Here is a 26,375-nt window from a genome sequence, read left to right on the forward strand (position 1 = left end):
TAAAATTAAATAATTTTGTTCAATTTTAAAATTGAACTAATAGTTTTTCCAATATTAATAATTTACGTAAAAAATGTTATAATTACAATTAACTACTGAATGGTATATGAAGCTATAATTTCCATTAGAACCAATATGTTATTTCAGCTGTCTTTTGGAAACAAGCTCAGTCGGTTTTCCTTAAGCGTAAAATAAAGTACAGTAATACTTGCTCAACTACCTATTTTTTCAAAAATATTGTCTCTTCAAATGAATTAAAATTTGAAAAAAATAACATGAAAACAATTTTAAAAAAACATAAATTCTTTTACTCAGTGGTACTCAAGATGCAAATCCGAATTCATTTAATTTTTGTCTTATTCAAACTAACTCTAGTAATATTATAATTCCGCTAATAAATATAAATGAAAATATATATTTTTGATTTAAATGGTAAATTAAATGACTTATTATTTTATTTGTTGTATAATTTTAGTCATCCTACAAAGGCGTTTTACTGCATAAACTTGTGAGTGACTGTTTTTCTATGAAAATTTACAATAGTATAAATGACCTTTATGTAATTCCCGGAAATATTTTATACGATATAATAATATTTCTTATTCTTATGTATAGATTTAAAAAATGAATATCAACAAAATGACAAAAAAGAGTAATTACTAATTTTATAGATAAAAAAAATAATGATAATAAATTACTTGACAGTACATTTAGACGTATTGTATTTTTTTCCTGTATGTAATGCTAATGGTAATTAAATGGAGGAACTATGTGAAATGACTTCAAAACAAGGTCTTCAAACAACAGCTGCGTTTATTTTAATTTATATTACAGATATACTACCAAGGTAAAATACGGTAATCCTGCCTGGTAGGGGCTGACCGACGGTTCGTTGCTCTTTAACAACCGAGAGCAAACTACAAGAAAAGGAAATGATTTTAAAAGAGTGTTCATCAAAAGCCACACCCAACAATATCAAGTCGATAAGCATTCTACTTTTATTTTACATTTCGTTAGATAATATTTTACTTGATTATGGAAAAAGAATAATATATTCTTTGATGTTACAATATTTATGAAAAAATTAGATAAATATTCAAAAAATTTGTCGTTAAAATAAAATAATTAACAAAATAATCGCAAACGCAAACTAAATGATAAACTAATACGTTCTCGATTAATCATTTAAGCATATGTAACTTATGAGTAAGGATTATCACTGAATATCCCTTTAAATATGAAATACTTTGCTCACTATAATAATATACTCTATCCTCAGCCCAATAAAATTACTACTTCAGATTGCTAAAAAATACTAAAAGTATTATCAGTCTGAAGTTAAAGGAATATCCATCCACATGAACGCGTGATGATTTCTAGTAAGCCGAGGAATTTATTATGGATCATATTAGTTTAAAAAAAAACGTGAACATCAGGATCAACATTTATGAATATAACAGTATCATTTTACTTACATTATCTTAAAGGTAATCTATAAACATCTATGAACCTCTAAACCTCTAAACCTCTAAGTAAATTTATAGTTCTATAAAGTTAAATTTTTAACTGTTGTAAAAAAATCTGATGTAAACAAATGAGTTACTTGTACACCTATTAAATTGCATATACACATTTTTTTTTAAAATGAAAAGTACATAAAACTTTATTTCATTAACGACTTCTAACATTTTTTCATATTTGTTTTCATTATTATTGAATTATTATTTATCGTAATTTTTTTTTACAATCAGAGGTTAATAATCATTAATAAATCAATATATTTATATTAAAAAGAAAGTTAAAAAAAGGGATGAATTCTGATTCGAATCGAAATGCTTTGCCATTGAAGATCCAAATATTTCATTAATTAAAATTTCATTTGGCTACAACTTTGGAACCAATGAAAATAAGTACCACATATGATATATCGTTAAAAAGCACTCAATGAGCGCTTACTTCAGTTAACAAAAAGTCCAAAATCCAATTTTTTTGGATTCTAGGCTTTTGGTTTAGTCGATTGCAATCAAAAGGGGAGGTGCACAACTAGATGTTACAACAGTCCTAAATCCAAAATTTCAACAACCTACGGCTAATCGTTTCTGAGTTATACGAGATACATACGTACGCACATACATACTTACATACCTACGTACAGACGTCACGCCGAAACTAGTCAAAATAGATTCAGGGATGGCCAAAATGAATATTTCCGTTGAAACTTGGAAACCGAAATTTTTCGCAATCACAATACTTCCTTTACTTCGTATAAGGAAATAAAAAGATAAAAGTTATCCATTTTAAAGCGTAATTTTGAAAACGATGCAACTGAAAAACGGCACAGCCATTTCCAAGAATAAAAAACATTCCAAATTAGGCTTTTTCTAAGAAGTCAAGAATAAAATGTTGAATCTGATTAGTTGCTAATCGAATACCAGTTACACGGCAGGATGCCAAGTCTACTGAAATACAGATAATAATTAGTTCAACAAATCACGCCTACACAGTTTTCACCACAGGATCATGCCGTGTGTTAATCTTTTCCTCAAATGCTTTACAAGAATTATTTACATAAGAAAAAGATAGATATATAATAAAATTACTTCTTCACAGTAGATGGAAATAAGAAATAACAATATAATTGTAGCAATTAATATACTTTTTTTTAATAAAACCAGTTAATTTACTTCGTGATAGCAGACAAAATTTTTTGTATCGCAAAACATCTAAAACATCCAGATTATGAATTGATAATAATCAAATATTGAATTATGTGATAAGTCACGTTGTAAAATGAACGGGTTTAAAGGCATCCTTGGCTATTCATCATCGAAATGTACAATTACAAATATATTTAGGTTTTTTTTATTATAAAATTTCTAATTCAATGAATTGAATTATGAAGGTTAATTTCAGATCGATTCAGTAGGTAATCTTTTAATTCCAAGGATTTCATACTTAAAAAAGAGCAATAATGTTGTTCTTTTTATAGAAAATTATAACTAAACGAGGCAAACAAGTAACCAAAAAAAAAAATTAAAAAAATAAATAAATAAATAAAGGTATCTCTTTGCTATTCATCGTTTCCTTCTGTTATGTATTACTGTATGTACAAAAAAAGTAAAAAAAGGTAAAAATAGTTTGCTTTTTTAAATTAAATAGAACTAATTATTTCTTTTTTAGTTTGATGAATTGCTGTAGTACTAAATTAACATTGAACACTAATAATTAAGATACAATTAATAGTGTTAATAAGGAAACGTTAAACAATCTTAAATTATATATTAACTGTTTTCTTTTTTTATTATTAACCGTGTCACAGAATTAAATTATATGTTTTATTTATTAAGGGTTTAATAAAGGACAAAACCAAATTACCCTAATTATTTTTCTTAATCAAAATGTTTTGAAGCAGTTATTCTAATTTAATAAAAGCGACTATGGTAGAGTACATCGATCCCACAATAAATTTTGATATCCACAATATTTTGTAATCCCACAATAATTTGAATTATTTTCTTGCAGTGGTCTACCTTAATTAAATAAATGAACGTTTAAAAATATCGAACATTAGACTAGAAGTTTTACTGTCAAATTTTTTTCATTCTTCACTAAACGAAAATTAATCTCATTGATAAGTGTTATTTTATTGGATTATTAATTGACAGTATTCAAGACGCTTATTAAAAAAATTCTGGGAACAATATTGCTTAAGTTTTTCATCAATTGGATTGAACTTATAATTTAACCGTTCTTCCAATAGAATGTTAAGAATTATTTTTAACACTTTACCTTGTTAATAAAACATAACTATTATTTAACAAAAAGTGTTCAGAATCATTTTTAATAACAGTATAAAGTTATGAAAATTTTCTTATAAAATTATAATATTTTGCGCTATTTCAGTAGAAAATTGTTTGTTTATTATTAATATTTTATTTTTAATTCCAATTATAGCAGAAGAGAAATATTCCCTGTAAACTAAGCCTTGTTTAAAAGAAAAATATTTTTTTAAATTTCAAGATTATAAATAATAGGAACAATAGAGATATATAAGTATTATTAAAATTTGACTTTTAGGGATTGAGTGATTGTATTTTTTATTAATAACAACAATTTTTTTGAAAAAGTCCCATCCAAATTGTGTTTTTTTGAAAAACGTATTGCAACCCAGAAATTCATGCTTTTATATATTTTTATAATTTTATGAAGACCAATTTGGTTTCAGGAAAAGTATAGGGACAAGGGAAGCAATTTTAGGCCTCAGATTAATAGTAGAAGGAAGATTAAAGAAAAACAAACCAATATACTTGGCGTTTGTAGACCTAGAAAAGGCATTCGATAACGTAGACTGGAATAAAATGTTCAGCATTTAAAAAAAATTAGGGTTCAAATACAGAGATAGAAGAACAATTGCTAACATGTACAGGAACCAAACAGCAACAGTAGCAATTGAAGAACATAAGAAAGAAGCCATAATAAGAAAGGGAGTCCGACAAGGATGTTCTCTATCTCCGTTACTTTTTAATCTTTACATGGAACTAGCAGTTAATGATGTTAAAGAACAATTTATATTCGGAGTAACAGTACAAGGTGAAAAGATAAAGATGCTACGATTTGCTGATGATATAGTAATTCTAGCCGAGAATAAAAAGGATTTAGAAGAAACAATGAACGGCATAGATGAAGTCCTACGCAAGAACTATCGCATGAAAATAAACAAGAACAAAACAAAAGTAATGAAATGTAGTAGAAATAACAAAGATGGACCACTGAATGTGAAAATAGGAGGAGAAAAGATTATGGAGGTAGAAGAATTTTGTTATTTGGGAAGTAGAATTACTAAAGATGGACGAAGCAGGAGCGATATAAAATGCCGAATAGCACAAGCTAAACGAGCCTTCAGTAAGAAATATAAGTTGTTTACATCAAAAATTAATTTAAATGTCAGGAAAAGATTTTTGAAAGTGTATGTTTGGAGTGTCGCTTTATATGGAAGTGAAACTTGGACAATCGGAGTATCTGAGAAGAAAAGGTTAGAAGCTTTTGAAATGTGGTGCTATAGGAGAATGTTAAAAATCAGATGGGTGGATAAAGTGACAAATGAGGAGGTATTGCGGCAAATAGATGAAGAAAGAAGCATTTGGAAAAATATAGTTAAAAGAAGAGACAGACTTATAGGCCACATACTAAGGCATCCTGGAATAGTCACTTTAATTTTGGAAGGACAGGTAGAAGGGAAAAATTGTGTAGGCAGGCCACGTTTGGAATATGTAAAACAAATTGTTAGGGATGTAGGATGTAGAGGGTATACTGAAATGAAACGACTAGCACTAGATAGGGAATCATGGAGAGCTGCATCAAACCAGTCAAATGACTGAAGACAAAAAAAAAATAATAATTTTATGACATTTTCAACTGTCGATTTGAAAAATCTTTTACTTATTTTTGCTTTCTTTAGAGATCAATATGGGAAAATAGTATTGTACAAAAATTCTCAGCAGCTAGCTTTTTTCACTTCTCGATGTTTTGAAATAGTCCTAAGTAAAAGAATCAAACATTTGGTTGCAGTTTCCATGTACATATTTATCATATATATGTATATATATAGTGTTTATGTATATGACACGGCAATCCCGGCTAAGGATGCTGACCCTATTATAGCTTTTGCTAAACTACAAACAGTGTTGGAACTACTTGACAAGTGGTTTGCTAGGTGGAAGATGAAGATTAATCCGGCTAAGGCTACACCTACGTAGCATTACTTTTGCGATGAAGAGGGGTGACTACCCGCAAGTTAATCTTAATGGCGTTTTTATCCCGCATGCTAACAGCACGCGATACTTAGGACTGTATTTGGATCGCCGTCTGACGTGGAAGAGTCATGTCAGGGAGAAAAGAACGCAGCTTAACGTTATGTTCAGGAAGATATAGGTTACTAAGTAAGGGGTCGCAATAATCATTATCAAACAAGTAATTACTGCACTCAGCGGCCCTGAAACCAATTTAGACCTACGGAATCCAACTGTGGGATACGAAAAAAGTAACAATGAAGTCGTACATCCCAGCCCCTTAGAGAAAGACACCCGCCTAGTGACGTTCCGGTCGCCACAACCCCCCACCCCGTTCATAGTCCTTTGTTGGACTTTAATGGGAATCGTCTATCGCCCACTAACTTTTTACATCTCATAGTAATAAGTCTGATCTCGTTGGGATGCTATCGATATAAATGCCTCGGTAAACATCTGCATCGGTGATTATTTAACTCAGCTTTTGCCTTCGCTGTAGACCTCGTCCGGACATCTTGAATGTCAATCAAGTCGTACAGCGTTTTCAGAACAAACTATTGAGAAATGGGATAGCCAAACGTTTGAGAGGAGATACGGCGATTGGGTACGAGATACAAAATGAGACTGAATAAACATGTGAATTGGCTCGCGATTAACCTCCTGGATAACAGCGAAGACGTTAGGCGCCTAAAACGAATGTATATATTAGATCTGTATGTTCTCTGAGATCTGAAGTGAATTAGCATCACCTCATCTAGGGTGTAGTGCATCGTCAAAATTCTTCATTTCGTTTCACCACTTACTTTTGTTGGTTCATTGATTTGTTTCACTCTTTCATTGATTAGTATTGTGTGATTTTATAGGCCTTGTGTGATTGATAAGACTATTTTTTGGTCTTTCCTTTGGGTTTTTATGTTGAGAACTTGATCAGTGTTCTTTGGACTCGTCTATGTATGTACTTTTTTGTTTATTATATATTTATGTATACTGTGTAAGATACGTATATAAAGGGTGATTCACAGGAACCGGATGTTTTTGAAGTGGGTTGTACTCGGGCGTTCGTGGTGGGAGGGGCACGTGGCTGGTGTCTGACGTTTCCTTTGTTCATAGCATTTACATTTTAGTCGTTGAGATGGAGCCGTGGACGCTAGACCAACGCCTGTACGCGTATGACAGTCTTGTGCGAAATGACGAATCCGTAACTGCTGTTCAGCGAGATTTCCGCCGTCAGTTTAATATCCATCGTAATGCAAGTGTCCCTTCTCGTAACACAGTATTGCGATGGGTAAACAACCTTCGAACAAGTGGTTCAATATTGAAGAAAAAACCACCAGGTCCCCGACGAACTGCTAGCACTCCGGAGAACATCGAACGAGTAAGGGAAGCCATTGTCAGAAGCCCACGCCGCTCTATTCAGAGGCATTCAGCAGCGCTTCAAATGAGCACAAGTACGGTAAGACGAATTCTGCATACAGACCTTCATTTCCATCCTTACAAGATAGCCGTCGTGTAGCAGGTAAACGAGCAAGATTTCACGTAGCGATTACAATTTTGTCGACAAATGCTTACCATTTTTGAAGAAAATGAAAATTTGTTATTGTTAATGAGTGACGAAGCCCATTTTCATATGAATGGAAAAACAAACAGAATTGCCGGTATTGGGCAGAAAGAAACCCACATCAGCTTCACGAGAGACCACTTCATAGTCCAAAGGTGACTGTCTGGTGTGCAGTAGGAAAGGTCGGTGTTATTGGACCATATTTTTTTGAAGAAAATGACGCTGCCATAACTGTAATAGCTGATCGTTACATTGCGATGTTGAATACGTTTTTCATACCCGAGTTACGAAACCGGGGAATCGATTTTCAAAATGTGTTATTCCAGCAGGATGGAGCTACAGCGCACACAGCGAGGGCAACGATGGCTGTTCTCCGTAACTTGTTTCCGGGACGGATCGTTTCCAGATTCGGCGACATTCCTTGGCTCCCTCGGTCCCCCGACTTGAGTAGTTGTGATTTTTTTCTGTGGCGGTTTCTAAAATCGCGTGTATACGGCAATAAACCGTGTACATTGGAGAACCTAAAGATCGCAATTCTCATCACGTCACTCAGATTGATGTAGACATGCTGCAAAGAATTGACGCCAGTTACCGTGAAAAGCTACAACAATGTATTGCCCAAAATGGACATCACTTGCCGGACATAATTTTTCGTTCATGAGTAAGTAACAAATGCTTTGATTTAACAAGTGTTTCAGTACCAATAAATTTTTTTAAAAAGTAAATATTCAATTTTTTATGATTATTTTAAAAACATCCGGTTCCCGTGAATGACCCTGTATGCATACGTAGACAGTTCTTTGAGGGATTTCAATGGAAAACCCTCTCTACATGTCAATTGTTTTGGTATTCAAATTTACTTATGGTTCCGACAAATTGGAACCAATTATAAATTAAACATTGCAGCCAAAAAAAGAAGATATATATGTATGTGTGTGCTTAATATCTCTGTAATTTGACGTAGTAACATTTGATTTTATCTGGAGCTTGCGCGATAATTATCTATTATATAGATAATTTATTATTTTTAATTTTTTACATGGTTAATATTAGACATAGTTTACTCTTTTCTTTTCCCAAATGATTATATTCATTATTAATTAACAAAATATAACTTTTTAAATGTTTAAAAGTTGGCACAGTATGTGGGTTAATAATAGCCAAGAAAGTTACATATCCACGTTGCCAGTTAAGAAAAAAAAGAAAAAAAAAACCACTTTAAATAATTAAGATGAAAGATTTTCAATATCTTTTACACATTCGAATATATTTTATAGTTTTCCGGTTTAATTTAAAAATGTGGTTAAGAGAATATGATTAAGAGGGTTTTACATTTTTTACACTAATACGCATCTATAACATTCATCTCTAAAACAGATACTCAAATGTGTTTATTTACTTTTTAGTCTATAAAAGTAAAAGGTTTTAGTGTAAAAGTTAATGTAATAACAGTAATTTTTATAAAATTTTACTATTTCAAATAATATACTTAAAACTCCTTTTTCAATAAAGAGTTATAAAGGCTAGTCTTCATCATTTATCAAAGAATTTATAGACTTTTTTTAAAAACATCTTTCTTCAAATATTTTAAAAGTTTTATCTTTTGAGGTCAAAAACTTGATACTTTTTTAATGAATTAATTTTAAAAAAATGTTTACGTATTTATTTAAATCAATAAAGTGGTTAAAGTAAAAGGGTATTTTTTTACTTATTTACATTACTTGTAGGAAGTTACGTGGCTGAGTTATCCCAGCATTTGCATGAAGTTAGAACTCAATACTTCACTCAGTCTGGGAATACATATTAAACTTTGGACCATATTATTTTCGTATTTATTTGTACATTAATTTCCTTAAAAATAAAAAAAATGAAAGAGTGGTAAAATTATTTGTTAAAAATTGTTTAGTTTTTTTTTATTTTCGTTCATTTGACTGGTTTGATGCAGCTCTCCAAGATTCCCTATCTAGTGCCAGTTGTTTCATTTCGGTACACTCCCTACATCCTACATCTCTAACAATTTCTTTTACATATTTCTGTTTATTTTTACTGTTAATTTGTTTTTACATATTTGCCTGCCTGTAAATTTTTCCCATCAACCTGTCCCTCCAATATCAAAGCGGCAACTCCAGGATGCCTTAATATGTGACCTATAAGTCTGTCTCTTCTTTTAACTATATTTTTCCAAATGCTTCTTTCGTCAATTTGCCACAACACCTCTTCATTTGTCACTTTATCCACCTATCTGATTTTTAACATTCTCCTATAGCACCACATTTAAAAGCTTCTAATCATTTCTTCTCAGGTACTCCGATCGTCTAAGTTTTACTTCCGTATAAAGCTGCGCTCCAAACATATAATTTTAAAATTGTTTTCATGACGTTTTAATTAATTTTTGATGTAAGCAAATTATATTTCTAACTGAAAGCTCGGTTTGCCTGTACTATTCGGCATTTTATATCGCTCCTGCTTCGTTCATCTTTAGTAATTCTACTTCCCAAATAAAAAAATTCTTCTACCTCTATAATCTTCTTTCTTCCTATTTTTAAATTCAGTGGTCCACCTACATTATTTCTACCACACTTCATTACTTTCGTTTTGTTCTTGTTTATTTTCGTGCCGTAGGTTTTGCGCAGGACTTCATCCATGCCATTCATTTTTCTTCTAAATCTTTTTTACTCTCAGCTAGAATTACTATGTCATCAGCAAATAGTAGCATCTTTATCTTTTCACCTTGCACTGTTAATCCGGATCTAAGTTGTTTTTTAACATCATAAACTGCTAGTTCAATGTAAAGATTAAAAAGAAACGGGGATAGGGAACATCCTTGTTGGACTCTCTTTTTTATTACCGCTTCTTTCTTATGTTCTTCGATTATTAGTGCTGCAGTTTGATTCCTGTAAATGTTAGCAATTGTTCTTCTATCTCTATACTTGAACCGTAAATTTTTTAAAATGGTGAATATTTTATTCCAGTTCACGTTATCAAATACCTTTCCTAAGTCGATAAATGCCAATCATGTTGGTTTGTTTTTCTTTAATCTTCCTTCTGTTAATGTGAGTGCTAAAATTGCTTCCCTTTCCCCTATACTTTTCCTGAAACCAAATTGGTCTTCTCCTAGCACTTCTTTCACTCTCCTCTCAATTCTTCTGTATAGAATTCTAGTTAAGATTTTTGATGCATGACTAGTTAAACTAATTGTTCTGTATTCTTCACATTTATCTGTTCCTGTTTTTTTTTGGTATCATGACAATAACACTCTTTTTGAAGTCTGACGGAACTTTCTCTTTTTCGTAAATATTACACACCACTTTATATAATCTATCTGTCACATCCTTACCTGCACTGCGCAGTAATTATGCAGGTATCCCGTCTATCTCAGGAGCCTTTCTGCCATTCAAATCTTTTATTACTCTCTTAAATTCAGATGTCAGTATTGAATCTCGCTTTTTATCTTCCTCGACTTCCTCTTCTTCCTCTATAACACCATTTTCTAGTTCATATCCTCCGTGTAACTCTTCAATATATTCCACCTTATATATCGACCTTTTCTTTGGTATTATAATCGGTGTATTATATTTATTTAACACATTCTTAGATTTTAACTTATTTACCACAAATTCTCCTTAACTTTCCTGTATGTTCCGTCCATTTCACCAATGATCATTTCTTTTTCCACTTCTGAACACGTTTCCTTAATCCATTCTTCTTTCGCTAATTTGCACTCCTGTTTATAGTATTTCTCAATTGTTGATAGTTCCTTTTACCTTCTTGATCACTAGTATTCTTGTATTTTCTTCGTTCATCCATCAGCTGCTATATATTTTCTGATACCCAACGTTTCCTACCAGTTCTCTTTGTTCCACCTGAGATTGTTTCTGCTGATTTAAGAATCTCCTTTTTAATAATCATCCATTCTTCTTCTATATTTCCTGCCATATCGTTTTTACTCAGACCTCTTGCGATGTTCTCCTCAAAAACGTTCTTTAACACCTCTTCCTGAAGTTTCTCTAAATTCCAGCGATTCATTTGACATCTTTTCTTCAGCTTTTTAAACCCCAATCTACATTTCATTAACATTTAATTATGGTCGCTATTAATGTCTATTTCAGGATATGCACTGCAGTCGAGGAGTTCATTTCTAAATCTCTGTTTAACCATGGTTAAATTCCTTGCAGTGCTAAAATTAAATTCCTTGCAGTATCACCAGGCTTTTTCCATGTGTATATTCTTCTATTATGATTTTGAAACTTTGTGTTGGCAATTACTAAATTATACTTCGTGCAAAACTCATTAAGTCGGTTCCCTCTTTCATTCCTTTTGCTCAACCCGTATTCACCCACAATATTTCCTTCCTTGCCTTTCCCGATGCTTGCATTCCAATCTCCAACTATTATTAAATTTTCATCCCCTTTTATATGTTTATTTGCTTCGTCAATTTCTTCGCATACACACTCTACCTCACCATCGTCATTATGGGCACTTGTCAGCATATAGACGTTAACAATCGTTGTCGGTTCAGGTGCTGATTTATTACAATGATTCTATCACCAAACTTTTTAAAATACTCTATTCTCTTCCTTATTCTTTTTTTTCACTACGAAACCTATTTTTGCCTGCACTTTATTTGACGCTGGGTTAATTATGTTAAAATTACCTGACCAAAGTCGTTTTCCTCTTTTTACCGAACCTCACTAATTCCAACTACATCTACATTTAACCTATCCATTTCCCTCTTTATATTTTCTAACCTACCATCCTTTTTTAGACTTTAACATTCCACGCTCCGACTTATAGAGTGTTATTTTTTAATTATCTGGTGACCCCTTCCTTAGTACTCTCCACCCGGAGATCCTAATGGGGAACTAGTTTACCTCCGGAATACTTTGCCAACGAAGTTGGCAAATCCATCTTTTTTACACGAAAATGAAAGTGCAGAGAGTTACATTGTCTTGGAAAAAAAGCAACTGTAATTTTCTATTGCTTTCAGCTGCACAGTACTCAGAAGATTGAGAGATGTTGATATGACCGTTTAAGCCCTCCTGAACTACGCTCTTAACAACTACTGAAAGAGCTGCTGCCCTCTTTCAGAAATCATTCCTTAGTCTGGCTCTCAACAAATACCTCTCCGATATGGATGCACCTTCAGTCCAGCTACTCTGTATCATTGAGCACTCAAGCCCTCTCACCATCGGCAACGTCTCATGATTCATATAGGGAGTACTTAGTTATAAAAATAACTAAACATTCTTTCCTACTTCTTACCCATAAGGAGAGGTGCTTCCTCCTGCTTTCACATGTTTTTATGTATTTCTTTAAAATGAAAATTTAAAATTGTGGGCAAGAGAAAGGGATTAGGGAGAGTTTTACATATTTTATACTAATACGCATCTCTAAAACAGATACTAAAGTATGTTTAGACAGTTTGTAGTCTTTAAAAGTATGTAAATAAATTCACTCACATTGGGTAAAAAGAGTAAACACGAGCCCCATATATTTTGGGTCAATTTTTACTTTCCCGTATAGCGCTATAGCAGAGCTATATAGCATCGGATCTTGACGTTTTGACACCTAAGGAACCCAAAAAAACCGGATGTTAATGTTCTTATGTTCGTGTGTGTGTGTGTGTTCGTTGTTGGCCTCTAAATCAGCTTATATTTCCAGAATTACTGGGTCGATTTCGACCAAAATTGGCTAGATTACTTCTATATACGGAGCATTGATATCATTAAATTTTCAATTTAAAAAGTTAAGGGGGTGAGGTTGTAGAGAAAGGTCACTCTCAGTATCACGAGATTTCGCCTAATTAAGGTCATATTTTTCTTAGACAAATTAAAAAAATAACAATTAAAAAATAACAATATTTACCAAAAAACGTTTGCAAAATCGCACATACACTCAAAAAAAGTCTCTAAATTTTGAAACTTTGTTGTAATTGCTATGATCGTTGTTTTTCATTGTAGTTTCTTCTATTGTCGTCTAATTACGAATATAAATTAACCTTTACTAAACTGGGAGCCCCAAACACCACCAAGCAAAAGTTTAGAAACACCACCAAGACCCAACCAAAAGTCATGCGTTTTTTAACATTTTTTTTCTTTCCCATTTTTATTGTAATCAAGACTACTTTAAAATATATATATATATATATAAAGCTGAACTTTGACTCCCACTTTGGGGTTCGCGCAAAAAGTAATAAACATAGTCAACCACAAACATGGTAACAAACTTTTGAGGTATCAATTACACATTTTCAAGGGTGCTAAAAACCATTTTAATATTTAAATTTGTTGAAATAGAAGCTTGTTTTTTAGTAATACCAGTTTTACAATTTGCGGTTTCAAACCAATATTATTTTCTTGTAATTATTATGTGGAATTTTTTCAATACGTCAATTATATTTTATATATAAATAGCCGCGTGACGGGAAAGTCCTACAACTGTGTTGTCAACTTCTTTATCAGTTTTGGGTAAATAAGATGGGGAGATTTAAAAAAATTGGACTACTATTAATCTTGAAAAGTTTTCCGGTAATGATTTCACTATAACTCATAGTAAACTGTAATTTCGTGAAATAGCAGTCATGAGTTCAAGGGGAAAATCTCTACCTCCTGGTCCGATTTTCATAAAACCTTTATAGCATTAATGCCCTATAACCACAAATCAGTAACTATACAAAGATTTATGTTATACATTAGCCCGTTCCTTAGATACATAAGTACACGCACATACGAACCGAACTGTAATTTATTCATTTGAATTTTTTTTTTTGACTGAAAAGAGCTCTAAACGTCGAAAAATGTAAAAAAAAAACCGGGAACCCATCATTTTTATTTCTTGGAATATTCTTTTATTTTTATAATCTGTACTGTAATAGTCAAGAAAGGAAAAAGTAGTTTTTTTAACGATTTGCAAGATTATTTCAGTAAAGAAAACTAATCAGAATAAATTATAACCAACATTGATATTCTCATGAATATGTAATTACACATACAGGGCCAAATGATGCAGTTTATGATATACGTATTAAGCATTTAAGGAGACTGTTACCACTTTTATTTAATAACATAATTATTTAAATAGAAATATAACAGTAAAATAATGTTCATTAAGGACAAACAGGTATTTCAATTAAATAAAATCGTCATTTTAATAGAAAATAGTAAAAATCACGGTCACAATACCTCATAAATTTCCCGGAAACTAACTTCAAATGAAGTGGGCCAATGTTAAAGTGAATTGTAGTTTATTGCGTGTGATAATATTACTAGTTCTCAAATACGATATAATAACAGTAATATTGACTGCAATAAATTTAAATGGTTTACTGCAACTCGTTAAAGGACGAAAGTTTTTATAGCTACGCGAACGAAAAATTATCTTACAATAAATATTAAGTATTCAAGCTTATTAATGCGCTGTATTTTATTTCCAAAAAAAGGCATATGCTAATGTATAGCAAATAGAAACAATTTAACTTAAAAAAATAATTTTGTCAACAAAGAACGTAAATATCTTTGTTGATGAAACATGTAGTTTATCTGATAATTATTTTCATCAGAATGGGTGGAAAAAATGTCGGTAATGGATGATTCGTTTTTTTTTTATTTGCATTTTACAGAGTAAATGATTTTTTGTAAAGACGATTAAGAAGTAATTTTTATATATGCATCTCTTCCGGGATACATTACATATAATAAGATTTCATCTAAGCAAATGAAGATTTTTATAGTGAAAATTTGATATTTTGCTAATTTATTTTTAAATGAATTACAAATAGTTTAGAAATAACGTTGAATACTACCGGTCCAATTATTTTTTGTTTATTCATAATTACTTAAATATTAAAAACCATTTTGAAAAAAGATTGTAAAATTGTGAAGGAATGTTTTATTTGTAATAATTTCGTTTGATTTATTACTAATATGATAAAACTTAAAAATTTTAGGAAGTCTATTTTAATTTCATTTCTTTCTTATCTTTAGCATTTAAAAATTCAAAATAAAGGTTCGTTATTTATTATAATTATTATTTTTATGAAAGTTTTAGATTTGGTGGTAGCTCTCTATTTTTAACTAAAAATATATATTCCACCTACAATAGAATTTTTGTAAGGTTATTTTATTATATAGAATTTGAAAACTGGATAAATTTGAATAATCTTAAACAATAACAATTTTAAACACGTATATATAATTGTGATTACCATAAATGGAGATTTATTAAAAATAATTTATTTTCAATAAAATAAAGACAAATAATAAAAATAGTCTAATATAATGATTCGAAACAACTCTTGGGTACTCTAAATATGAGCTCTTCTCATATTTAATTTATAACTCAAAGTTAACTCATATCTTTATTTACGAGTTGATAAAATGAAATTTCATTAATAAAGGATTTTTTTTAGATTTATTTCGATTTTTTCTTTCTTTGAACAAATCTTCGAACTAAGACGTCGGTACTGTATCATCAATACGTTTGTATCATCATCAATATGTTGGGGAAAAACAATATAAACATTGGATTTTCCAAAAGACTGTGGAATGCAATTAATTAAAGAATGTTTCTCAGTAATTATGAGAAGCTTACCTACCAAATCTTAAAATATTTAATAAGTTTTCCGAATAAAAATTAATATATTAAAATATTACATAAATATATGAAACAATTTTTGATGAAATTTAAAATTTTTTAAATAAAAACTACAAAATAATTATTTTTCAATAATTTTGTGAGAATTTTTTTTCACGTGCTAAAACTTTTAAGACAATGTATATTGTTTTAAATTTAATATTATTTAAATATATTAAGGTGGTATAAAAATTGCAGCGAATGTTTTAAGAAAAGTTAGCTTAAAAATGTTTAAATAGTGGTTGTGTTTAACAAACATTTTAACCTAAGTGTTCAGCATTGAATGAAGTTACTAGTTTCTACGGTTTTTCAATTTTATAGCAGAGAAATTTACTTAGTAACATTAAAATGCTTGATGTTGAGTTTGTTACATAAAAGTTATTTAAGCTTTTTAAATTTTTGGAGATGGTAAACAAATGTTATATTGTTTTATACGCGTACGGGGTTTACACAAGGCTTTAGTTCGCATTACAATAGTGTTTTATGCGAATATGTGTGTATACATACATTAAACATTAACTTTTTGTTTTTTGTAATATAATTTGTTTTTTGTAAAGGTATCTGTTTCATTTATAAGAAATCATATTTATCATATTAATTTATATTTTCAAAATTACTAAAGTAAGATAACATTTCAAAAAATTAGTGTACGCTCAAATAAATATAAAGATGCTGTAAATAAGAAAATTACGCATAAAATTTGAACACTGTTTCATGAAACGTACGTATTGTTCTTGACATGGATATGTATACCTATTATTACGTCATGCATTCGGTAACTGATATTTTATATTAATATACAATATAGGATCAAAAATTAGAATTAGGTCAAGTTGCTCATTAAAAGTACAAAAGACTTTAAGAGTTATAAAGCTATTTGTAGATACTTCTAAAATGATGTTAAGTAATTATATGTCACAAAAAAGTTTGAATAATTTTGTTACTTTTTATTTATAATAACACTAATTATAACCAACGAAATAATTTTTTATTATTTTTACGACACAATTTTTAACAACCTGTTCGTAAATTGTTCCACATAATGATTAGTTCCTTTAGAGAAAAACAAAATTATAATTGACTATTAAAATTAATGGAAACTTATGTAACTTAATAACAAAAGATTCCTTAACTCATTTTTTATTTATTTGTTACCATCAGCAAAGATTGCATAGTGATAAGATCAAGTTTCTGGATCTGTAACTGGTTATACTAAATTAGAGGAGGGAGACAAAGAATGTTGATATATAAAAGAAAATGAAAACTATAAGAAAGAGATGTGATGGAGTTTAGAGAACAGTAGAACGAACAAGATACATAAAACGATCTGTAAGAATGAAGAGATGACGTAAGATAGCATACACCTGTATTTAGAGAGAAAAGAAAACAGGAAATATATATGACTATTTATAGCTAATAAATTAACTGATTACTAGTTTCACAAAATTAGAACTTGTTAGAAAAACTAAATGGAAAATTTCTTTACAACTTAGGTTTATTTTTGATTAATTTACGTAGCATCTTTTAAAAAAGTTTAACAAAAAAAAAGAAATATTTAAAAAAAATATTAATATATAACTTTTATTATAAATTATTTTGCTGGTATATATAGATGCAATGCATCATTTAAATTCGTGATGAAATATGACGTAAAGATGTAACAAGTTAATAATAGCGAACCTGAAATAACAGTAATTCTGGAAAATGTACTCAATGCATGAATTCATGGAACAATGTCATGAAACATAAATAACAACTACAGATCTGACTTAATCTGATGATTTTTATCATATTACCGTAAAGTTAATAAATTCAGCAGTATTAATAAAAGTACTAAGATTAAATCTATATCGTAATTATTAACAACTACTGAAAAGTGTCTGTAAAGAAACAAAGTCTTCATTAATGGAGAACTAGTGTTTCTCCAAATTACAAAATATCTTTTATTTGCAATGACCATATTGCGGGGAAAGGTGTAAATGTAACCTACATTGATTACGTGTTCTCATTGTAATAAGAGAACGTAACTGACAAGGAACAATACAAAATTTCAATCATTAAATCAAGCTGTACAAGAAAAACTGAACTTTTCATCATAAAATCATAAACCTTAATATAAAAAATGGAATAAGACCAAAAACAGTCTACCTTAAACAATTATAAAGAAGAAACTTATCGATAAGGGATTATCGATATCAGTAAAGTAAAATCTAAAAATTTTTTTTTTTTTTTTTGTTCGACAACTGGTATACTTACAATGGGCTCCTTAAATAGAACCATACGTAAGTCGCTTGATAAGAAGCACATGATACGGGCTTGTTATGGAACGCCCGTAATAAGTAAATCACAATAAAAGTTATCAGTAATCTTAAAGTCTATTAGAAAAAATATTTCTGACTATACTTCATAGTCCATAGAAATAAAATATTAATAAATAAAAAACCCAATAAACAAATAAATAGTCAAATCAAAGAAAAATAATAGTCAAACAAGAATAATATTACTAGATTTGGCGTTGTCATTTATCAAACTGTCATGCAGTAGCCCCTAAGTCAAGCACATGGAGACGTTTCAACGTTCAGATGTCTCTGCTATTATCAAGCATATTGATTGCTAAGTGGTTGACGTGATTTTCAAGTCACTGGTGATTAACACTGCGCTGTCTTACAGCCTCACGAACCGTCGGAAGCTCTTCGTGAATTTCATCATTCCGTGTGAACTATGGTGCCTCTGCAATTGTTCTCGTTACTTTGTTTTGGAAGCGTTGTATGATATCTATAATAGTATGTTACTATTATTTGCTGTTTCCCACATCTCCATGCCATAAGTCCAGATTGGTCGTAGGATAATTTTGTAAATCAGTACTTTATTGGACAACGCGAGGCGTGAGTTTCTTCGTATCAACCAATGCAGTTTCCTATACTTCGCTTATAGTTGTTTTCTTTTCACCCTCATGTGACACTTCCAGGTCAAACGTTGATCTACGTGAAGTCCTTGGTACCGCAAATTCTCCGTTTGTGGGATCAAGACACCATCCGTGTACACACTGGGACAGTCACACGTTCGCATGGCGAATGTGATGGATATGCTTTGATTTATCCTGATTAACTTTAATCTTCCATCTTTTCTGTCATGCGTAGACAAGGTCTAATGACATTTGCAGCTCTCGCGAGACCAAGTTAGGGTCTTCGTTAACGGCAAAGATAGCAGTGTCATCGGCAAATGTGGCGACGATGCAATCTTCCAGGGCAATGTAAAAAAGTGAACTTATTTTTTATCCTTTTAAAGCTTATTTACAATCGATTACATTTACATAAACGTTTAGTAAATTGGATCGCATTCTAAATCACACGATAGTTTGCTGAGGAGTCCTCAGCGAAATTCCTCAAAGATTACACACTAGTATAATAAAAAGTTTTATCTCAAGCACATTCAGTTAGCGCTCAAGGAATTATGAATGACACTCAACACCACTAGAACAATAGAAAGTAAAATAAGATATAAGTAGAAGTAAAAAATACGGTGAACGAATTTAAAAAAAAAGAAAAGTATGTGTAACAAATTTGAAATTAAGGGTCGAATAGATAATACATAATACTCACATCCTAGTTTACTAAAAACACATTAAGACACAATATCGACACTAAGGTCTACAACGTTTAACCTTTAGAAGGTTGAACCTTGTAATATCATCCTTATTGTCTAGTAGGTTTACTGCCAAGTAATTTTGTGTGTCAGTTAAGTCGTTGTTGGTACTTAGACCTGAAACATTTTATCTCCTCCCATACGGACCGTAATCCTAAATAATCCTGAATATCATTGTTACTTGCACACCTCGCTAGCTTATTCTGAAATCGCTGTAAGATGTCGATATTGCTTCTACTCGTGGTACCCCCTAGTTTGATTCCATATGTCCAGATACTTTTTAGGATTATTGAGTATACAAGCAGCTTATTAGACAAGGACAAACGAGAACGTCTGCCCAACGACCATAAGATTTCCTTGAACTTTATCTCAAGTTGCCTTCTCTTCTCTCTTGTATCAACTTTCCACGTTAGTCGACGAATTAGGTGTAGACCTAGGTTCCTCCCGCTCTCAGTTTCTGGAGTTAGAACACAATAAATTTAGACTCGTGGACAGTCAATTATCCTCATCGTGAATGTCATATGATTTGATTTTGCTTGGTTAATGCGTATTCTCCATGTTCTCAGCCATCTATTGATTAAATCCAACTCAAATTGTAGGCTACTAGTTAGTAAAATTGGGCTGGCATCAACAGCGAGTCTGTTGGAAGGTTTTTGCAATAAAGATGGAGATAATACGGGCCCCAAGACAGAACTCTGTGAAAACACCGACTTGATTTTGAAGAACGTGGATAATTTCTGATTATAATTCACCTGAGAAAAACGTTCTTCTAGGTAAGCGCGTAGAATAAGGTAATAAGGTTGAGGAACACTCTTCTTCAATTTCAAAAAAGATGCCAGACCTTCTCAAAGGTCTCTTGGATGTCTAAGAAGGCTGTCGAAAAATATTTTCTCTCTTCAAGGCTTCTAATGATTACGTTTACGAGCCTGAGTGCTCGATAGTGGAATACCACAGCGGAAACCGAACTGATGGTCAAGAATTACACGGCCATACTCCAAAATAGGCCACATCTTCCGAAAGAACAGTCATTCGAACACCTTTGGTAGAATAAGTAACAGGCTTATTGGCCTTATGAAGTCACTCTATGTAACGGTTTGCCTGATTTCGGGATCAAGACTATTTGCAAAGCTTTCCACTCCGCTGGATAGAATGTTGTCCTGAGAAAACGTGAACTTATATCTGACTATTGTATCTAGTATTTAAAAAAGTGAAAAGCTAATATCCATTTTACAATTTTTATTTATATTTATGATACTTTAAAGTCTTTAGGCAATTTGAAATTTTTTCTGAATGGATCGTGTAGATTAGTCTTGATTCGGTTTAGAATTGTTAATCTTTCTTCACGGGAATATTTGCACTAAATACCAATATACTCCCGAAACTGCATTTTTGTTCTGAAATAAAAAAATTTGAATGTAAAACAATATAATTAATTATCAATTAAAAACAAATTTTACAGATTCTATAAAAAAAATATATATTGTTAAAAATATGTAGGCTTTAATGAACTCAAGATATTTTATAGCTTACGTAAATGTTTACCTGCCAAGCTAACAAGGCAGAATAGCCTAAATATTTTACATTATATTTGTAAACTAAAATTATGACAGTAATCTAAAACCTTTGTTATAATTCAGTTCATCCTCAAATTTAACAGCTATCTTTATAATAACTTCATACCAATTAAATAAGGCTTTTAGGTACCGTCTTCAAAAAAGGTGAATGACACATTAGATAGCTGAATGGAAGCGCAAACTTAGTTTATAACGTACTTAATGAATACACAAAAAATATTAGCACTTCGTAGACACAAAACTTTAATTGTGTTAAAAATACAAAAAAAACTTTATTTTTTTGTGTAAAAATAAAAAATTAACTAAAAGTTGAAAGAAAAGAAAGTTCTAAAAAAAAGGAATTATTAAAATCAAATGATGTAACTTAGATGTGTTACAAATAAATTGATATTAGTAAGTCAATTTAATAATAATCCAGCAATTTTAAAATTGTTACATTTATGAATATAATAAATATTATATTAATAACATTTTTATATATTGCGTTTACGATGTCAAAACTTTCTGTATTTAGGTTTTCAAATGTTTACATGAATTCAATATTGCGCGTTTTTGGAGGTTTGAGATCTTCGTTTTTTGATACTTTTTCTTTTGATTTTTTATCTGTATTCTTTTAATTACCAATTAATATTATGCACGCAATTTCTTGGTAAAAATGGTCGACCCTTGCCTTTTACTACACTCAAAAACAGCAGTTTTAAAAAAAGTTTAGATTTTGCAAAATCACTTGGCCGAATAAATTGAAGTCTTGAAACATACGTTGAAACACTTATTACTTGTTAAACTAAGTATTGATAATATATTCCATTGATAAAAACATAGTAGCTTGTTTACTATTTCAACGTATTATACTAGTAAATTACTTTTCTACTTATTTGCTTCTGTTACTTATTATAATAATTAATATAATTTTATAATCAGTGTAATTATAAAGCATTAATATATCCTTGTCAAAATATAATCAAATTGTCGTAAAATATTGTGGTAAAAACATCTGTATTTTAATTGGAATTAATGAACAAAAACAAAATAAAAAAAAATAATAAAATCACCATTCACTTGATTTATACTTACAATGCAAGGACCAACTTTACTAGTAGCGACCACGTTTCCGCGTTTAAAAACTTTATTAGATGTTTAGATGTAACAAAAAAATAAAGAATTCAGAGGCCGTAAAAATACTGCTGCCTGGACCTTCAACAACTTCTGACTTTCGCTTATTTCATTTCAGATCAGCGAATAATAATAAAAAATAAATAAATAAATACACAAACACTTTTTTCTTCTTTTAGATAATTTATGTTAAGTGGCAAATATTTAAGCTTTATGCTTTTTATATATAAAAATTATTACTTGCATAATGTAAGGAAGGTCCATAAGCAGACCCTTAAAGGATAAAGGTCAGATAGTTTTTTTTGTTAATGTAGGCTTACTTATTACACAACTGCCAAAAAAGAAGTGCAATGTATTTAGGGTGTATGTATGTTTATTCCACCGTAGTAGCTCAACGACTAAACCGATTTAGATGTGTGACCCTGCGTTGGAATACTTACGATTCCGGAAGTGTCATAAGCTATATAAAGTATATATATCCAAAAAAATTAGATTGAAATTGTAAACCGTACGGTAAGAATCTCGCAGATATCATTTCTTCCGGTCAAAAAACAAAAATTTTCTGTAATATAAATAAAACTGTTTTTAACAAAACCATACTGATATCCAAAAAGATAAGACACTACATTCTATTATCGAAATCTGTTATTAATTTTATTTAAAAAATAATATATGTTAAATTTATGTAATAGTCAATAGATGTACAATAGTACGTAATAAACAATGCGTTCCATATAATAAAAAAAAAGAAAAATTTGTTACAAAACTCTTACCGGTCCGATTTCATTTATGAAACAACGAATAATCATAAGAATTGTATTATTATATAAATGTGATATGTATTATATATAAATTAAATCGAGCCGGTAAGAGTTTTGTAACAAATTTTTCTTTTTTTTGCTTATTATATGGAACGCTTAAACATTGTTTATTATCTATTATTGTATCTCTATTTACTATTTCGTATATTTAACATGTATGTTTTTTTAAAGAAAATTCAAAATGAATAACAGATTTTGGTAATAGAAATGTAGTGCCTTATCATTTTTGATACCAGTGTCTCCTTTTTAAAGACAGTTTTATTTATATTACAGAAATTTTTGTTTTTTGAGCGGAAGAATTGATATCTGCGAGACTCTTACCGTATGGTTCACAATTTCATTGTAATGTTTTTTGGATATCATTGCGTTTTCTTAGATTATTCTTCTTTTTTTTTATGAATTACTGATTGTTATCTTATGGATTTATTATTAAAATTTATTGCCTCAGAACAAACAAATTGAATTTCACGGCCAATTTTTTTTGTAGATAGTCATATCATTAACTTAATATCATATTTTTCCTTTTTTAATAAAACCAGTATAATGCCTTCACGAATAGAAGATCCGTGATGTTATATTGCACTTATTACTTTGTCGATTTTTAACGTTAAATTCGATTTTACCAGTCGAATATATTTCTGTTTTATTTTTTCCTTTTTTAATAAATCTAGTACAACCTCTTAAAAACTAAAACTTTTATTATTATTTTTTAATTAAGTGATGGGAATTAAAAAAAAATTGTTTCATCTTCAGTACTTTCATTTACATAACGGTATTTACTACTAAAACAAGCGCTATAGTTTTTTTTATTTAAAATTTTATTATTTCAAGTACATTATCAAGTTTTTTACGCCACCTAGTACTATAAAGTACTGCTATCTAGCGGCGCAATTCATAAAACGGAAAAAAAACGTTGTCTAACAAAATTTGAGGTATTTTTTGAAAGTATTCTTTATCAATAATCTAACTGAACTTAAATATAATGTTTTCACGGGTTTTCTTCCCATTTTCATTTCACTGTTAGGTTAGATCATGTTTAGAACTGTAAACGTAGTTCGTTGACTTTGTTCTCTTACCAACGAAGTTCTAACGAACTCCGTGATATGTATGTAGTGGAGATTTATTGGATGAAGCACAAACTTTAATGAATTGAATTAATGAAGTGTGAACTTGAGCCTCTATCACTGTGTGAGCTGGGTTTGAAGTGAACGATTCGAATCGATGGAATGAATAATACACAAAAATAATAGAATTAAATTTACGTTAAATAAAATAATATTAAATAAATTAAAAAAAATTCTGTTTAATAATAATGGAATTCTCGTGGAGACTGCATGTGAGGCTAGATTGGTGAGGTGATAGGAGCACTTCGTTCTAGGCTAGGCCAATCATCACCATAAACTGGTAACAATCAGGGTGACCCTTGGATGCTGTTTTGGGAGATGCTATGGGAATCTCTTATAGTATCTCTGCAAACAATCGTCCGATTTTCAAAATTCAAACGGGGTATTTCTTAGTAGGTTGAAGGCTAAGGTTAACTTTTGCATGCATCAAGTATACTCGCGATCTAACAGAATACAGTATTCGGAAATGTTATATCTTCACAACCATCTTCTGATTTTAAAAATTCATACAGGGTAATTTGCTAGTATAATATAAAATCACGATGGAACCAAACAAGAACAAATATAACTGATATACTCAGAAATGGATTTTATTACTTGACTACCCAAAATGGATTGTAATGTATTTAGGGTGTATGTATGTTTGTTCCTCCGTAGCAGCTCAACGGCTGATCCAATATAGATGTATGACCCCACGTTACAATCCTTACGTTAACGGGAGTGCCATAGGCTACATATATATATATATATATATATATATATATATATATATATATATGTTTAAATAAATTTAAAAAAATTGAAAAAATGTTATACTATACACAAAATTGTTACCCTTTTAATTATCCTATATTAAAGAGCAATATTGTGATAATATTATATTTAAATAAAATAAAGATCGGAAAGAAGAAAGAAGGTATACCTGGATATACTTATTCTATTTTAAAATCATCGAGATCGCAAATCTTTAAATTTAATCTACTGGGGCGATCCGAAGTTTATCTGACCAAATATTTACTGCAAAAGACTAATTTTTCTACTTTATTAACAGATATTACGCATGCAATAACGTCAACAAAAAAAAAAATTATTTAAATTACAAAAGTATTTTTATTTATTTATTTTTTTATTTTTTCTAGAGTTTACTTGGTATTGAATCAAGTAGATTTTTTTGTTGTCAAAAAACCTAATGCGGTTAGCCCTTAACTGAAGGCCAGTCATATGCTTTTACCTTAACTAATAAATACCTTTTAACTAATAAAAATGAATAAATATGCAATGTATAAATTTTATATTAGGATTGTAATTTATGTATTTCAGCTAATATGCATAGGCCGTCGAAAGCTTCGGTAAACAACAGTAGTAAATAATCCCAGAAATCCAGTTTAAGAATACTGTTTAATAAGGCACTGTTGCTATAAATCTCTCTGTCTGTAATCAATGCATATTATTTTTCGAACTGGATACGCAGTGAGAGATTGTTCAGCTTTATTGCCAAAGCAAGCAACAGCCTAAAAAATGAGAGAAAAAATAGATTAAAAAATTCATTTTAATGCAAATTTATTCTTTTCTTCAGCTCTTAGTGAGATATGACCTTAAAAAAATTTTTCTTTGATTTCTGGTTCACACACAGACAAAAAGTTGTGAGTACTAAATTGAACACTAAACATGTAATACTACAAGACACTATATGTGGTGAACTATTTCATACATTTCGAATTCGTACTTCATTGTTCCATACTTTGATTCCAGAATAACCAACTTGGAGGACACACAAAACAAATTTTTTATAAAATAGTTTTTATGGGATTTTCAGTGCTTCTGTTAGGTTGTTAAATGCAATCGGTATTAAAGAAAAAACTGAACTTATTTATTAGATCTTTTTTCGAAATAATGAAATAAACTGAGCAAAATGTATTTTTAAACTAATATAGAATTTGCCACCACAATTTTATTCCATTAAATAAAATAAAAATTCTGAAAAAATAAATAATATAATTTTTTAGAGATAGCAAAAAAGAACTGAATGACAATTTTGTTACATCTTATACCATTCTAACACCTATCAATATTACACTCGATTCAAGAAAATATAACAATTGGTTATTACGTTATGTTTGTAC

General features: G+C 30.2%; 1 protein-coding gene and 1 long non-coding RNA gene across 3 annotated transcripts in view; both read right to left on the reverse strand.

The window, feature by feature from the left end:
* LOC142322053 (uncharacterized) overlaps positions 1-26,375 on the reverse strand; it is an 850,063-nt gene that overhangs the window by 638,040 nt on the left and 185,648 nt on the right. The gene's annotated exons all lie outside the window — the stretch shown is intronic.
* The window catches only part of LOC142321325 (uncharacterized), a 39,072-nt gene continuing 33,582 nt past the window's right edge, over positions 20,886-26,375 (reverse strand). The window contains exon 3 of the long non-coding RNA XR_012755591.1: positions 20,886-21,014. This is a non-coding gene — a long non-coding RNA (uncharacterized LOC142321325). The remainder of the gene's footprint in view (positions 21,015-26,375) is intronic.

The sequence above is a fragment of the Lycorma delicatula genome, chromosome 3 (genome assembly GCF_047948215.1).
Source record: "Lycorma delicatula isolate Av1 chromosome 3, ASM4794821v1, whole genome shotgun sequence".
NCBI lineage: Eukaryota > Metazoa > Arthropoda > Insecta > Hemiptera > Fulgoridae > Lycorma > Lycorma delicatula.